The sequence below is a fragment of the Penaeus vannamei genome, chromosome 7 (genome assembly GCF_042767895.1).
Source record: "Penaeus vannamei isolate JL-2024 chromosome 7, ASM4276789v1, whole genome shotgun sequence".
Lineage (NCBI taxonomy): Eukaryota > Metazoa > Arthropoda > Malacostraca > Decapoda > Penaeidae > Penaeus > Penaeus vannamei.
The window spans coordinates 41,267,530-41,280,029 of record NC_091555.1 but is presented as its reverse complement, the minus strand read 5'-3'; the positions used below and the strand labels follow the sequence as shown (position 1 = coordinate 41,280,029).

The 12,500-nt window shown below is 47.4% G+C and overlaps 1 protein-coding gene across 1 annotated transcript in view; it reads right to left on the bottom strand.

Moving 5' to 3' along the window:
* peb (pebbled) overlaps window positions 1–12,500 on the bottom strand; it is a 902,421-nt gene that overhangs the window by 780,500 nt on the left and 109,421 nt on the right. The gene's annotated exons all lie outside the window — the stretch shown is intronic.

The window sequence follows — 12,500 nt, the reverse complement described above, 5'->3', positions numbered from 1 at the left end:
CTCCTCTCTCTTCTTCTTCTCTTCTTCTCTCTTCTCTTCTTCTCTCTCTCTTCTTCTTCTCTCTCTTCTTTCCTTCTCTCTTTCTCTCTTTCCTTCTCTCTCTCTTTCCTTCTCTCTCTCTCTCTTTCCTTCTCCCTCTCTCTCTCTCTCCTCTCTTTCCCTTCTCTCTCTCTCTTTCCCTTCTCTCTCTCTCTTTCTTTCTCTCTTCTCTCTCTCTTTCTCTTCTCTCTGTCTGTCTGTCTCTCTCTCTCTCTCTCTCTCTCTCTCTCTCTCTCTCTCTCTCTCTCTCTCTCTCTCTCTCTCTCTCTCCTTCGGTAGACAGGATATCCGTAATTGTGCCTCTTGTCGGGAAATTTGTATCAATCTCCATTCGCTTTTAAAGAAAGGGGGAAATGTTTAAACTAATAAACTCGACCGGAAATGCGCCGCCAAAAATCATAACCCACATGAACGAAAAAGAAAGTAAATAAATGATGTTAAATATGTCAACAATGAATAAAGGAATATTTTTGGCATTGTTAGAACGAGCGATTGTATTTAATCACATGACACAATGATGTTAAGTTTCCGTTTCTTTTTTCCTTTTATGAATATTAATGAAGGGAACTCTTTTGAAGATGATAATGATAAAAATGGTAGGATTAAATGCCCCGCTGATAAAGTTAATGGAGTTTTGATATTTGCATATTTGGAGAATGGTGGACGATCGTGTGCGAATGCATAAATTGCGAAAAGTAAGCATACGTGCATGCAACTTCAAGCACACACACACATACATGCAAACCTAAAGTAAACACAACAGAAAAATGACACTTGGCAACTTCCCTGATGAAAGTATTGCCACAGTGACATCATACATTTCTTTCACATTTTATTTTACACGCGTGGAGACAAAAAAAAAAAAGACTCGTTTAAGATCGCCAAGAACGTGGACGCTTTTTCATCGCAATTAATTCCTCTTAATTGCCTCTTTTTTTCTCTCTTAAACCGACTTTCTTTCCCCCAAAAGATATTTCCCGCGCAAAACGTACCCGCACGCGACACGCCTCTCGCTCTCCGTGCATTGAGCTTCCATTTACAAATCCCTAATTATCTGCCTTATCGCTACGTATCTCTTAACCTCCTTCTTACCCACTTATATCTATCATTTCCCTCGTCCCCCCCTTTTCTCTTTACCCCCCTTCCTTCCTCCCATTCTATCCCACCCACCTACATCGAGCGTTATCCTTCGCCGGCGTTCGCATAAGTTTCGCATTCTCCCGCATGCACAGATGCACGGCGCGCACGCATTGAGAGACGCCCATATACCCAAGCTCACATACACATGACTAGGCACACATGTTCTCTCTCTCTCCCCCTCTCCCCCTCCCTCCCTCCCTCTCCCTCCCTCCCTCCCCCTCTCTTTCCCTCCCCTCTCCTCCTCTCCCTCCCTCCCTCTCCCTCCCTCTCTCTCTCTTTCCCTCTCTCTTTCCTCCCTCCTTCTCTATCTTCCTCTCTCTCTCTCTCTCTCTCTCTCTCTCTCTCTGTCTGTCTTTTTCTCTCTCCTCTACCTCCCTTCCTCTTTCTCTCTCCCTCTCTTTCCCTCCCTCCCTCCCTCTCTTCCCCTCCCTCCCTCCCCTCCCTCCTTCTCCCTCCCTCCCTCTCTTCCCCTCCCCCCTTCTCTCTCTCTCATTCCCCAGCGAAGGTAGCGGCTCCAAGCGTCGCTCGCAGGAAGCCATCCATCACCCGAGTTTATCTAATTTATGGTTTAATATTGCAAAAGTGCAAATATGTTGCAATTACCGGGTGCAGACTTACGGTTATTTATAGTAGCCTGGCTTGATGATTGCATTTCGTCGACTTCGCGGGCTGAGTGGGTCGTATGCGGCGGCCAATGCAAGGTTATGCAATTCCTGGGAGGGGTCTTGTGCACTCGCAGGCCGGGAGGAGGTGCGAGTGTTGTGGCGGGGGGGGGGGTTGTAGTGACTTGAGATTAGTGTAGTTGTATGAATGAGACTGGGTATGTTAATGGTAGTGGTAGTTGTTGATTATGTAGTCAGGAGTAGTGGTAGTATTAGTGAAGATATCCAGTCTCATTCATGGTAGTAGTCAACAGTGGATACGTAATCACGTGAGATTAGTGGTTGTTGTAATGGTAGTTGGGGTAGTAGTTGTAGTTGTTGTAGTAGCAGTAGTGGTAGTAGAAGTGGTAGTTTTAATAGTAGTAGTAATAGTGGTAGTAATAGTAATTGTAGTAGTTGTAATGGTAGTTGGGGTTGTAGTTGTAGTAGTAGTAGTAGCAGTAATAGTAGTCGTCATTGTAGTAGCAGTGGCAGCAGTGTTTTATAATAGTTGTAGTAGTATAAGCAGCAGTAATAAGTCATAGTGACTGTAGTAGTAGTAGTAGTAGTAGCAGCAGCAGTAGTATTAGAAGTTGCAGTAACAGCTGTAGTAGTATTAGTAGTTGCAGCAGTACTAGTAGCAGTAGTAATAGTAGTAATAATAACAGAAGTAGTGGTAGTAGTAGTAGTTGCAGTAGAAACATTAGCATCACTGGCTGTTAATGCAAGACGTCTGTCAGACTCAACCTACCTCCTCTCCCCCCACCCCCCACCCCCACCCCCTCGCCGTCATGCAAATACTAATTAGCACTAATAATCGCCGACACCAGTTCTTTTGCAGAAGAAGCGGGGAGAGCGGTAATTACACGATAATGAACACTAATGAAGACATTATTCCAGCTATTGAGTCAATGCGAGTGTCTTTCGGGTTCTTGATTCATATTGCAAGATGTTGCAGATAGGCCTTCCATTTCATTCCTGGTGCGTTGTAGACGTGGAATGGAGACTCGCTATTTCTTTTTGCCCTCTCTTTCTCTCATCATCTCTCATTATCTCTTATATTCTCTCTCTGTCTCTCTCATCATCTCTTATTCTCTCTCTTTCTTTCTTTCTTTCTTTCTTTCTCTCTCTCTCTCTACGCACACACACGCACACGCACACACACACACACACACACACACACACACACACACGTACCCAATCACACAAAACAAAAACAAATAATTTGGTCGAATTAGGAAAACAGCAGAAAATGAAAGTCCAGAACGAATCAGAAATTCAATTAATTTTTTTCCCTCCATCTCGCTCTCCCTCCCCTCCCTCTGCCTCACCCCGTGTTCCTTTCCCTTCTTCCTTCCCCCACCCCCACCCCCATCCCCAGCTTCCTCAATTCCTCCTCCTCCAACTTCCCTCTCCCTCCCTCCCCTATCCTCTCCCCCAACCACTCCCTCCCCCCATCCACCCCCTCCATCCCTCCCCTCCCCTCTTCCCCCCCCCCTCCCCCCTCCGCCCTCCCTCTCCCCCTCCCCTCCCCTCTCCCCCTCGATATAAGCGTCACACCTCGTAACACTAAATTAATTACCTGCAGATCACCTGGTCGACACAAGGTAAGGATCAAGATACTAGGGGTAGGGGGGAGGGGACGGGGGGGGGGTCATGGGTGTCCCGCGGAGAGGGTGTGGGTGGGGAAGAACGATATTTCTCCCTCTCTCGCGCTCTTTCTTTCTTTTTCTTTTGTTCTCTGTCTCTGTCTCTGTCTCTCTCTCTCCCTCTGTTCTCTGTCTGTCTGTCTGTCTGTCTCTCTCTCTCTATTCCTTCTCCTCCTTGTCCACATTTATCAAACACTATTTATAACACATTTCCGATGCAAACTCAACACGTTTTTTCCTAAAAAACAAAAGACACTGGCAATGAAGGCATAGAATTTAATAGAACTGGTGTCAATAATGAGAGAGAAAGTCAGAGAAATAAAGAGAAAGAAAGAGAGAAAGAGTTGGAACGGCGAAAGTGAGTGAGAGTGAGAAAGAGAGAAAGAAAGAGTTGAAAGAAGAGAGAGAGAGAGAGAGAGAGAGAGAGAGAGAGAGAGAGAGAGAGAGAGAGAGAGAGAGAGAGAGAGAGAGAGAGAGAGAGAGAGAGAGAGAGAGAGCTGAAACGGCGAAAGAGAGAGAGAGAGAGAGAGAGAAAGAAGGAACTCGAAAAAAGTCGATAGGGCAAAGGGCACAGGGAGGAGGAACAGGAGTATAGGCGGAACAAGAGGAGGGAAGGGCAAGGGAGGGGAGGAGGATGGGTGAAAGGGCAAGCAGCAGGAGATGCCCTAGGTAAGGTCGGGTATGGGTGGATGGAGAAGGGGGGGAGGAGGTGGAGGTGAATGGGGGAGGAGGAGGCGGAGGAGGAGAACAGGGGAGGAAGAGGAATAGGAGGAGGGGGAGGAGAAGGAGGAAGAGGAAGAGGAGGAGGAGGAGGAGTGGAGGCGGAGGAGGATAGGGGGAGGAAGAGGAGAAGGTGGTGGTGGTGGAGCAAGATGCCTTTAGGATAAGGGGCAAGGATATGCCAAGGGTTTGGAGAAGGAAAGGGGAAAGAGGCAATGCTTGGGAGAGGAAGAGGAGGAGAAGGATGAAGAGGAAGAAAAGGAGGAAAAGGAATAGGAGAGAGGAGGAGGAACAAAAGAAAACAATCAGAGAAGGAAAAGAAGAAAGAAGAGTCACAGAAGAATAAGAAAAGAAGAAAAAAAGAAGAAAAAAACGAAAAAGAGAGGAGGATCAGGATCAGGAGGAGGGGGTGGGTAGGGGGGCATGGGGCACGGGCATTGAAGGAGAAGGGCGACGTCTGGCGAGCGTCTGGCGAGAGGCGGGCGAACAGCGAGAGGTCTTCTAGGGGTCCGGGCCATCGCCTCGCCCACACGCCCGCCCACGTCACCAGGGGGCGTGTCCCAATAAGAATCACGATGATAATATTGTTGAAGATCGTGATGGTAATAATAGTAATTGTGATGATGATGGTAATAATAGTAATTGTGATGATGATGATGGTGATAATAATAGTAATTGTGATGATGATGATGATAATAATAGTAGTTGTGATGATGATGATAATAATAGTAATTGTGATGATGATAATAATAATACCAACAATAATAATAATAATACCAACAATAATAATAATAATACCAACAATAATAATAATAATACCAACAATAATAATAATAATACCAACAATAAAATAATAATAAAAAATAATAGTGATAATAACAATAATAATTACACTAAGATTTAAAATAATAATAACAATAATAATAACAATAATAACGATTATAAAAATACTAATAGCAATAACAGTAATGACAATAATGATAATAACAGCAATAATACCAATAGCAATAAAACAACCTCATTAACGATAATGATTACAAATTCCCTAAAGGTACCTCACAGCACAGAAGGGACAGCATAACCTCCGGGGACTTTCTCAATACCTTAATCTATGGCTGTTTGCTGTGTCGATTCGTCGATAGATATAAATCTCCCTAAAGGCTAACGCGTAATTGTGTAAGAGTGTGAGTGGGTGGGTGGGTGAGTGAGTGGGTAGGTGGGTGAGTGGGTAGGTGGGTGGGTGGGTAGTGGGTGAGTGGGTGGTGGGTGAGTGGTGAATGGGTGGGTGAAGTGTGGGTGGGTGAGTGGTAGGTAGGTGGTGGGTGGGTAGTGAGTGGGTAGGTGGGTGGGTGAGTGAGTGGGTGGGTGAGTGGTAATGGTGAGTGGGTAAGTGAGGGAGTGAGTGAGTGGGTAAGTGAGTGGTGAGTGGTGGGTAAGTGAGTGGTGGTGAGTGGGTAAGTGAGTGAGTGAGTGAGTGGGTAAGTGAATGAGTGAGTGAGTGGGTAAGTGAGTGAGTGAGTGGGTAAGTGAGGGAGTGAGTGGGTGAGTGGGTAGGTAGGTGAGTGAGTGAGTCAGCGAATCAGATAGTGTGGAAATGAGTGAGTGAGTGAGTGAATGGGTGAGTGAGTGAGTGGCTGAACGAGTGAGATAGTGTGGAATGAATGGGTAAGTGAGTGAGTGAGTGGGTGAGTAGGTAGGTGAGCGAGCGACTGAACGAGTGAGATAGTGTGGAATACGAGCAAGTGAATGCATGAGTGACTGAGTGCGTGCAAGTGACCACACACGCGCTTCCCCACGCGGCGCCCACGTCACAAACGCCCCCGACATCACCCAAGTCCGAACACACCCACACGCCCCAATACCCGCCAGTGCGAGCGTGGGCGTGCGAACAACCCCCCTCCTTCCCCCGGTACACATGCATGCACATCAGCCCGAGTGCATGCGTGCCCGTCCACTGAGTGCGTGGGCGTGTGCGTGCGTGCACATGTCGCCCACGCACTGAGCCAACAACGGCCCCGCGACCCTTTCATCCCGACCCCGAAATAGCATAGGATCGGGACCCAATCGTCGAAGCGAACGGCGTTTCATTACCGCCCGCGGGAACGGCCACCGCTGTCATCAGGCGGGCAGGCAGCCAGCGCATGAACGTGCACTGGGGAACGGAAAGGGCGCCCGGGTTCCTGCGCCGCCTCTGCCCCAAAACGATCGGTATGGCTTTTTTTTTTTTTTTTTTTTTTCCTCCAATGCGAAAATAAAATATCCCACGCATCTTTTATCCCGAGTTGAAAAAAAACTATCCAGCGTTTTTGTTTTTGTTTTCATCCCAATACGAATATAAAATGCCTTTTAACCCCCAAATCAAAATTGTTATGACATCCCGCCTTTTCTTTTACCCTAATTCGAAAATAAAATATCCCATCCCTTGCTTCTTTACCCCAATTCGAAAACAAAATAACATCCCACCCTTTCTTTTACCCCAATTTTAATTTTCTCTTTTCTTTCCCCCAATGCGAAAATAAAAATGGCATCCCGCCCTTTTTTTTTACCCCAATTCGAAAATAAAACATCCCTCTCTCTCTTTTTTTTTTTTTTTTTTTTTTACCCCAATTCGATAATAAAACATCCCACCCTCTCTCTCTTTCTTTTTTACCCCAACTCGAAAATAAAACATCCCATTCTTTCTTTCTTTTACCCCAATTCGCTAATAAAACATCCCACCCTCTCTTCTTTTTACCCCAATTCGAAAATAAACCATCCCACGCTTTTCTTTTCTTTTCTTTTCTTACCCCAATTCGATAATGAACCATCCCACCCTCTCTCTCTCTCTTTTTTTACCCCAATTCGCTAATAAACTGACCCTCCCCCTCTGTCGATCGCCTCTCCGCTTTCTTTCTTTTACCCCAATTCGCTAATAAACTGACCCCCCCCTCTGTCGATCGCCTCTCCGCTTTCTTTCTTTTACCCCAATTCGCTAATAAACTGATCCCCCCCCCTCTGTCGATCGCCTCTCCGCTTTCTTTCTTTTACCCCAATTCGCTAATAAACTGACCCCCCCTCCTCTGTCGATCACTTCTCCGCTTTCTTTCTTTTACCCCAATTCGCTAATAAACTGACCCTCCCGCCCCCCCTCTGTCGATCGCCTCTCCGCTTTCTTTCTTTTACCCCAATTCGCTAATAAACTGACCCTCCCCCCCTCTGTCGATCGCCTCTCCGCTTTCTTTTTTTTACCCCAATTCGCTAATAAACTGATCCCCCCCCTCTGTCGATCGCCTCTCCTGGCTTTCTTTCTTTACCCCAATTAATAAACTGACCCCCCTCTGTCGATCGCCTCTCCGCTTTCTTTCTTTTACCCCAATTCGCTAATAAACTGACCCCCCCCCCCCCCTCTGTCGATCGCCTCTCCGCTTTCTTCTTTTTACCCCACCTGCTAATAAACTGACCCCCTCTGTCGATCGCCTCTCCGCTTTCTTTCTTTACCCCAATTCGCTAATAAACTGATCCCCCCTCTGTCGATCGCTTCTCCGCTTTCTTTCTTACCCCAATTCGCTAATAACCGATCCTCTGTCGACCGCTTTCTTTACCCCAATTCGCTAATAAACTGACCCTCCCCTCTGTCGATCGCTTTCTCCGCTTTCTTCTTTTACCCCAATTCGCTAATAAACTGATCCCCCCTCTGTCGATCGCTTCTCCGCTTTCTTAATTCGCTAATAAACTGACCCCCCCCTCTGTCGATCGCTTCTCCGCTTTTTCTTTTACCCCAATTCGCTAATAAACTGACCCTCCCGCCCCCCTCTGTCGATCGCCTCTCCGCTTTCTTTCTTTTACCCCAATTCGCTAATAAACTGATCCCCCCTCTGTCGATCGCCTCTCCGCTTTCTTCTTTACCCCAATTCGCTAATAAAACTGACCCTCCTCTGTCGATCGCCTCTCCGCTTTCTTTCTTTTACCCCAATTCGCTAATAAACTGACCCTCCCCGATCGCCCTCCGCTTTCTTCTTTTACCCCACCCGCTAATAAACTGATCCCCCCTCTTGTCGATCGCCTCTCCGCTTTCTTTCTTTTACCCCACTCCGGGTTAATAAACTGACTTCCCTCTGCGTCGGATCGCCTCTCCGCTTTCTTTACCCCACCCGCTAATAAACTGATCCCCCCCCCCCTCTGTCGATCGCTTCTCCGCTTTCTTTCTTTACCCCAATTCGCTAATAAACTGATCCCCCCCTCTGTCGATCGCTTCTCCGCTTTCTTTCTTTACCCCAATTCGCTAATAAACTGACCCTCGTCGATCGCCTCTCCGCTTTCTTTCTTTTACCCCACTGACCCCCCCCTCTGTCGATCGCCTCTCCGCTTTCTTTCTTTTACCCCAATTCGCTAATAAACTGATCCCCCCGCCCCCCCCCCGACCGCCCTGATATTTGGGCGGCGCTAAATGAATTCGGATCACTGGCAACGTCCGCCGCAAATTCACTTTCCTTGTTCGGAAATTGGGAAACATCTGTTCGGTTTTCTTGCCTCCTTTTTTCTTCTTTTTTCTCTCGTAAGACAAATTGTCTGAAGAAGCAAGGATGAGAAAAAAATATAAAATAACAGGGGAGAGATAGTTCGGGCAGAGCACACGATTGTGAGTGTAATGGAGAAAGAAGTAGAAGATGAAGAAAGAATGAGAGGGATAGAAGGCGGGAGAGAGGGAGAAGGAGGGAGAAAAAGGGAGAAGGAGGGAGAAAAAGAGAGAAAAAGGGAGAGGGAGAGGGAGGGAAAGAAAAAGAAAAGAAAAGAAAAGAAAAAAAAAGAAAGAAGAGAGAGAAACCTATATCTTCCCACCTACATATCTACCATATACCCGCCTAAACCCACCTAAGCGCCCGCCAACTCATCTCACCCGTCCGCTCACCCCGCCCACCTACCCACCCCCTAACCCACCTACCCCCCTACCCACCCTCTAACCCACCTCCCTATACCCACCCACCCGTCCTGTCCTCTACCCCACCCACCCTCGAACCCACCTACCCACCCACCTACCTACCTACCCGCCCACCCGCCCGCCCTCCCAACCAAACCGGTCTGGGCGTTCCCCCTCCTCGCCCGATGACTCACAGGTGTTGCCGTGCCCCGCTGCCCTCCTGCCCCACTGCCTGCCCTCTCGTGCCCTTCCCGTACCCGCGGCTCTCACCTTCCGGGAGCGCTGCGGGGTGCTGGAAATGCTCGATTGGGAGGGGGGGGAGAGGAGGAAGGAGGTGGGAGGGGGGTTACGAGGAGTAGAGTTGGAGGAGGAGGAGGATTGGAGGGTGGATGGGCAGGGAGGAGGAGGAGGAGGATTGGAGGGTGGAGGGTGAAGGGAGGAGGAGGAGGAGGGGGATGGGAAAGCGGAGGAGGGAGATGGGAAGAGGAGGAGGAAGAGGAAGACTGAAGAGTGGAGGAGGGGAAGGAGGTGGATGGAGAAGAAGGAGGAGGAGGAGGACTGAAGAATGGAGGAGGATTGAAGGAAGGAGGAGGAGGAGGACGAAGAGGGGGATGGAGAGAAGAGGAGGGAGAGTTGGAGAAGGAGGAGGGGGAGCAGATGGAGGAGGAGGAGGAGGAGGAGGAAGGAGGAAGGAGGAGGAGGAGGAATAAGGCTGAGACTAAGATGCTTGGGAAAAGAAAGAAAAATGAGATGAATTAAAGAATAGTCATAATGTTAAAAGAAGGATGTAAGAAAAAAGGAGAAGAAATAAGATGAAGAGGCAGAGAGAGAGAGAGGACGGGGGAGAGGGAGAGGAGAAGAGAGATAGGGAAAGGAGAGGAGAGGGAGAGAGAGAGAGAGAAGGGAGGGGAGAGGAGAGAGAGAGAGAAGGGAGTGGGAGAGAGAGAGAGAGAGGAGGAGAGAGAGAGGGGGAGGGAGAGAGAGAGAGAGAGAGAGAGGGAGGGAGAGAGAGAGAGAGAGGGAGGAGAGAGAGAGAGAGAGGGGAGGGAGAGAGAGAGAGAGGAGAGAGAGAAAGGAGGAGAGAGAGAGAGAGAGAGAGAGAGAGAGAGAGAGAGAGAGAGAGAGAGAGAGAGAGAGAGAGAGAGAGAGAGAGAGAGAGAGAGAGAAGAGAGAGAGAAAGAGAGAGAGAGAAGAAGAGAGAGAGAGAGAGAGAAGAGAGAGAGAGAGAGAGAGAGAGAGAGAGAGAGAGAGAGAGAGAGAGAGAGAGAGAGAGAGAGAGAGAGAGAGAGAGAGAGAAGAGAGAGAGAAGAGAGAGAGAGAGAGAGAGAGAGAGAGAGAGAGAGAGAGAGAGAGAGAGAGAGAGAGAGAGAGAGAGAGAGAGAGAGAGAGCGATAGCGAGCGCAAGTGAGAAAGAAAGAAAAAAAGAAAGAAAGAGAGCGATAGCAAGTGAGAAAAGAAAGAAAAGAGAAAGAGCTAAAGAGAAATACAATGTCTCCTTGCACAACCCAAGGAACAGGATCAACCAAAGGCCATTTCGGGAGACACCAAGCAGGACGGGAAACAGGAGGATGCAACCACGCTGTAGATGGCGACGCACGATAATATAGGATGCGGGAGGAAGAAGGAGGCAAAATAATATAGGATGTAGGAGGAAGGAGGTAGGATAAGATAGGATGCAAGAGGAAGGAGCCGGGATAAGATAAGATAGGATGCAGAAGGAAGGAGGTAGGATAAGATAGGAAGGAGGAAAGAGGCAGGATAATATAGGCTGCAAAAGGAAGGATAAGGTAGGATGCAGGAAGAAAGAAACTAGGTTAACACAGGATCTAGGTAGGATGCAGGAGGTAGGGGGTAGGATAAGGAGGTAGGGGGTAGGATAAGATAGGAAGGAGGATGAAAGAGGCCGGATAATATCCGACGCAGGAGGAAAGAAATTACGATAAAACAGGATCTAGGAAAACGCAGGATGCAGAAGGAAAGAGGCAGGATACGATATGATGCAGGAGAAAGGAGGTAGGATAAGATAGGAAGGAGGATGGAAAAGGCAGGATAAGATACGGTAGGATACAGGAGAAAGAAACTAGGACAATACAGGATCTAGGAAAACGCAGGATGCAGAAGGAAAGCAGGCAAGGATAAAGGGTAGGGAGTGCAGGAGAAAGAAACTAAGGACAATACAGGACCTAGAAAACGCAGGATGCAGACAGGAAAGAGGCAGGAATAAGGTAGGATGCAGGAGAAAGAAACTAGGACAATACAGGGACCTAGAAAAAAACGCAGGATGTGCAGAAGGAAAGAGGCAGGATAAGGTAGGGATGCCAGGAGAAAGAAACTAGGGACAATACAGGACCTAGAAAAACGCAGGATGCAAGAAGGAAAGAGGCAGGATAAGGGAGTAGGGATGCAGGAGAAAGAAACTAGGACAATACAGAGGACCTAGAAAAACGCAGGATGCAGAAGGAAAGAGGCAGGATAAGGTAGGATACAGGAGAAAGAAACTAGGACAATACAGGATCTAGGAAAACGCAGGATGCAGAAGGAAAGAGGCAGGATAAGGTAGGATGCAGGAGAAAGAAACTAGGACAATACAGGACCTAGAAAAACGCAGGATGCAGAAGGAAAGAGGCAGGATAAGGTAGGATGCAGGAGAAAGAAACTAGGACAATACAGGACCTAGAAAAACGCAGGATGCAGAAGGAAAGAGGCAGGATAAGGTAGGATGCAGGAGAAAGAAACTAGGACAATACAGGACCTAGAAAAACGCAGGATGCAGAAGGAAAGAGGCAGGATAAGGTAGGATACAGGAGAAAGAAACTAGGACAATACAGGATCTAGGAAAACGCAGGATGCAGAAGGAAAGAGGCAGGATAAGGTAGGATGCAGGAGAAAGAAACTAGGACAATACAGGACCTAGAAAAACGCAGGATGCAGAAGGAAAGAGGCAGGATAAGGTAGGATGCAGGAGACAGGATGCGGAGGCGGGAAGTGAACATAGCAGAGAGCAGTTTGCAAGTAGGATGTCGACCCGGGAAGGATGCAGCAGACAGGATGCAACACAAGAGACAGATCAAAATGAGAGACAGAGACAAAGAGAAGAAGATAAAATAGAGACGAAGGAGAAGGATATACGTCAAAGGAAGGCGAATAGTGGAAATGAAAGAAGAATAGAAGGAAAAAAGAGTGGAAACGAAGGAGAAGGATATACGTGAAGAGAAGGCGAATAGTGGAAATGAATGAAGAAATAGAAGTAAAAAAGAGAAAGAAGAAGAACTGGAAGGGGAAAGGATATAAAAAACACGAGGTGAATAAAGAAAAACTTAAATGTGAAAAGAAAACACTAATCAGAAAAAATATACATTAACGAAATAATAAAATGATGGTTATTACTAAAGATGATGATGATAATGTTAATCA